Genomic DNA, 5000 nt, shown 5'->3' on the forward strand with positions numbered 1-5000 from the left:
CTTTGGATTAGTTGGTATTTTGAAGAAGAAGAAGAAGAAGAAGAAGAAGAAGAAGAAGAAGAAGAAGAAGAAGAAGAAGAAGAAGAAGAAGAAGAAGAAGAAGAAGAAGAAGAAGAAGAAGAAGAAAATAGATCTTACTATTTTAAACAGAACTGAAATGTAACTTATCACCATAAAATTGGTTGGATAATGGCGTCTCTGGATTCTGCGGTAATTTTCCTCTTTGATGTTATCGATTTGGAGTAAATCCATCAAGAGAAACCAGAGATGCCCCAGTTTGTCCAGAGGTATTGAATTTTTGCAAAAGGTGGACTTTGAATATAATTGCAATTTGGGTATTCAAGATATCTGACAGCAGTAAATACATCAGGAGGGTGAGAAATGCCCCAGTTTGTTCTAGAGGTATTGACGTTTTGGGAAATTTTGACGTTTAATGAATTGAGACATGGGTTTTAAAGCTACAATGCAACATGTTGATGCCCTGTGTTTTCACGGCATAGAAACTCCTTTTGAAAAGAGCCAGGAACAAGTGGATGTAGGAGATACTAGGAAGTTATGCTCCAAGGACGAGGAAATAGGCGTGACGCAATTTTGTGGGTACGCAGGTGTTTAGGAGAGGACAGGAGGAGGAGGGTAAGTGCTTAGAAGATTTACAGGTGCTTTCATAATTTTTAATTTATTTTAGATAGGAAGCCCGAAATAGGGTTGGTATTAGGCAGGGTCTGTTGGTCTTTGCTGTTTGTTATTTTTCTGAATGTGTCATTATTTAAATCATTTTTTTTGTTAGTGTTGTGATCATTATTATTGTTGTTATTATTGATACTGTTTTTCTTTTTTGTTTTCTTCTTATTATTATTACTTTTGTTGTTATCATTCTTATAACTATCATTATAATTATCATTGTTATTATTATTATTATTATTATTATTATTAATATTATTATTATTATCATTATTATTATTATTATTATTATTATTTTTATCATCATCATTAATCATCATCATCAATAATCATCATCATCAATAATCATCATCATCAATAATCATCATCATCAATAATCATCATCATTAATAATCATCATCATCAATAATCATCATCATCAATAATCATCATCATTAATAATCATCATCATCAATCATCATCAATCATCATCATCAATCATCATCATCATCGTATTATCATTTCTATTATTATCATTGCATTATCATTTCTATTATTTTCATTGTATTATCATTTCTATTATTATCATTGTATTGTCATTTCTATTATTATAATTTTATTATCATTTCTATTATTATCATTGTATTATCATTTCTATTATTATCATTGTATTATCATTATTATTATTATTGTTGTTGTTATTATGATGATGATTGTTATTGTTATTTTGGTATCTCTAATAATAATTCAACTTCTACTATTACTATTATTATTATTATTATTATTATTATTAGTTGTAGTAGCAGTAGCAGTGGTTGTAGTACAACTTTTACTATTACTACACCTATTACTTGTGTAACGTCATCAACTACAACAAGTACTTTTACTACTGTTACTACTACTGCTACTACTACTACTACTAATTATTATTATTCATTTTATTACTATTGTTATTATTTTCATTATTTATTTTATTGCTGTTATTATTATTATTATTATTGATTATACTACAATTATGATAATTATAGTAATAATAATGATAACAATTGTCATCATTACCATCAATGTCATCATCATCATCTTCAGTCATCATCAATCATCATCATAAATGCTATTATTACTATTATCATTATTGCAGTTGTTATTTTTTGTAGTATTACTTAATATCATCACCATAGAAAGTGTTATTATTGTTACGAGTTTTAGTATCATTATTATTTTAATGTTTTTTTCTTTGGATTGGTATGAATATTTTATCATCATCATTATTATAACAATTACTGCTATTCTCATTGTTGCCAACAATATCATTATCTGCCATACCATTATTAACTCCATCTTTTCTCCCTTTGCAGATCTCGTCTAGGCTGCCAGGTGTGCCTAACTAAGGCCCTGAATGGCATCACGGTCGTTGTACCTGAAGGGACTACAGACGTACGGAATGTATAGGTCTCGAGGGCTAGTGTTGTCATAAATTGAAGCGTAAATTTTAATAGTATTTTCAATTTTTTTCCCCCGCGAGGATGTTTTTTTTGTAATTAGCATTATTCCTATTCTGTTTGTAGTTGTCCAGATTACTTTTTATTGTTAGTGATTCATGTCTGTTTTTTATGTGTCAAGTGTAGAGTTTATATGATATAGTACAAGAGATTTCAGTCATAAAGACACTATTTTTGCTAAGCTGTGACTGAAACATTTTACACGTGGGTGCTCAGTTATATTTGTTAATTATTTGATAACATTCAGATGATCAAAAGAAACCCCCTTACAAATACTGTTATTCCTAATAGATATGCATTAACTGTTTCTGTAGTTATCGTATTTTTAAAAAAGTTATGAATTTCAATAAAGGTCCACAAAATAAAAGAATGATTTTATACCAGGTTTTACAATAGTATGATGAAGACGGCTGTAAAAGGAATTGTCCTTATAAATATATGTCTGCCCTTTTTTCATGTGCAATTGCCCTGTTTTTTTTATTCTTTTTTAATGCTTCATATGAAATTCATCCTTTGATACTTTTGTTATGGCTTTCTGTATTGCTTTCATGGGTAATTGCTCTTTTGAAATTTTAGTTTTTCTCTTTGAACTTCTTTTTTGTTTCATATTTTTGCACAAAAACATTTCTGAAAGTACTCTATACAAACATTGTTTAATAGACATTTCCCATTTGTTATTAGATGTCTCCTCTTTCCATTATTTAATTTTTTTTTCTCCAGGAAATGAATCTTGATTGTATAATTTTTTTTTTTTTTGTTAAAGGGTTGTTCAAATTTCACATAACCATGACAAATAATGTGAACTGGTGTGAAAACTCTTTTAAGAAAAAAAAAACAAAAAAAAAAAACAGAAAGGATAAAAGAGAATGATAAACTTTACAAAGGAAGTGATGTATTAATGTATTTTAATTAAATCTTTAATAGAATTCCGTGTGTTGAACATTTGTCTCAGTGAGATGTTTTGAACCTAAAATAAAAGTACAGATGTTGTGGAAAGAGCTTTCAGCAAATTTTTCTAACTGGTATTTGGAATGGTCCAGTGTATCAGTTAGTATTTACTCCATAAACAAATATTAATTTAAAATCAACTTTAGAGTGGTTTACATTTTTACTATATATATAAAAAAATCAAACAAGATCGCACTTCAGCAGGAAATGGGTCACTACAGAAAGAAAAAGTTCCTGCTACCTTTGATATCAAACCACAAGATCGCACTTCAGCAGGAAATGGGTCACTACAGAAAGAAAAAGTTCCTGCTTCCTTTGATATCAAACCACAAGATCGCACTTCAGCAGGAAATGGGTCACTACAGAAAGAAAAAGTTCCTGCTTCCTTTGATATCAAACCACCAAAAGTAGACTCTACCAGTGTTGAATGTACCTGTGTCACACCTCTTCAGCAAAGAATGCTACATACGAACACGAGTTGGAAAGTAAATTGATGAAGACCATGTACTTTATTAGCTAAATGAAGCCCATGTAATCAAAAGGGATAACATTAGTTTTTAGTGATTATTGAATCCGGTCCTCAACAAGTAGAGTTTATTATATGATACATGCTTTCTCTACCAAAGAGGGCTTACATTAGTATTTTATTCTTAGGCATTTAGATTTTACAAGCTTGTGGAAGTGAAAAGTAACACTTTTGTTGATATGGAAATATCTGAATCATGAAATTTTATTTAAGTATAATTTATATTTACAAGAGTAGTAATACCAAATTCAACATAAAGAAAAACATGTCAAAACATCAACCTTATGATATCTTTATAAAATTAAAAGGATCATCAGGTTAAGCAATACTTTGCATGTATGAAAAGCTACAGCTAAATGTAGTACTTTATTCATTAAATCAGATCAAATTCTTCAAGAAAGAATCCCCAGTAGAGATAATTTTATTGGCTTAATTATGCAAATGTTACGTTCCATATTTTGAAATACTAATATTTTGTGCATTGTTCTTATAATTCATCTCTTATCCTTAGTATTGACATTTGCAAAGTCACATGTTTTCTTGTTCATCACAAGAGTTACAATTGCTCAAAATGTAATGATTTGATGAATGGAAATGAAACAATCAGGGTAGTTTGAACAAGTTAGTTTCACTCCATCTTGATAGAAATTCCAGTTGGCACCTACCGAGATAGGCCTCTTTGCCTTTATTCATTGCAAATATTAAATATTCTTTTTCTTTCATTTTTCTTGATTTTGTTTTCATTTATTTTTCTATCAGTGTTATTACAGAACCATTCTCAAAGAACATGCACTGAAAAACATTTGCAGGGTCAATAAAGGGGCAGAGCTAATGCTGTGAGATATCATATATTGATAGATACACAATCATTTGTATAATTTACTAGATACTGTTATATTTTCCAGAGGTATATATGATCACGAAGAGTGCCCAACCATTAACAACTGTCAGAGTACTCTTGGGGAAGTTGCTCATTTTTTGTTTCAGGGCTTGAAGAAAAACCTAATCTTTCCTAGACCTGATATAATGAAAGATCTATACATAAAACGACCATGTTAAATAGTACACTAAGACCTAAAGGCAGAACAAAACTGTACATTAATATTACTAGGAAAGAGAAAATAATCTGCATTCCATTTATGGAATTTTAAGTATAAGAATGAGAACTACAACAACCATAGGAATACACAACTGCTACTTGTATCTGGCTTAAGGTTCTTACTGGTCTACAGAAGCTATACTTATTCAAGGGGTAGTTTTAGAACACATACATGTCTCGTTTCAATATGCAGTGTTACAGCAGTGTTACCGGATCGAGTAGTTCCCAACGGCGGCTTTTGGGCACAGACAGACAATGAGAAAAGTCT

General features: G+C 29.9%; 1 long non-coding RNA gene across 1 annotated transcript in view; it reads left to right on the forward strand.

The window, feature by feature from the left end:
* Positions 1-3085, forward strand: part of LOC113808529 (uncharacterized) — a 5043-nt gene extending 1958 nt beyond the window's left edge. Inside the window, exon 2 of the long non-coding RNA XR_003476001.2 lies at positions 2016-3085. This is a non-coding gene — a long non-coding RNA (uncharacterized lncRNA). The remainder of the gene's footprint in view (positions 1-2015) is intronic.
* The last annotated feature ends 1915 nt before the right edge of the window (positions 3086-5000 follow it).

Source organism: Penaeus vannamei, chromosome 30 (genome assembly GCF_042767895.1).
Source record: "Penaeus vannamei isolate JL-2024 chromosome 30, ASM4276789v1, whole genome shotgun sequence".
Lineage (NCBI taxonomy): Eukaryota > Metazoa > Arthropoda > Malacostraca > Decapoda > Penaeidae > Penaeus > Penaeus vannamei.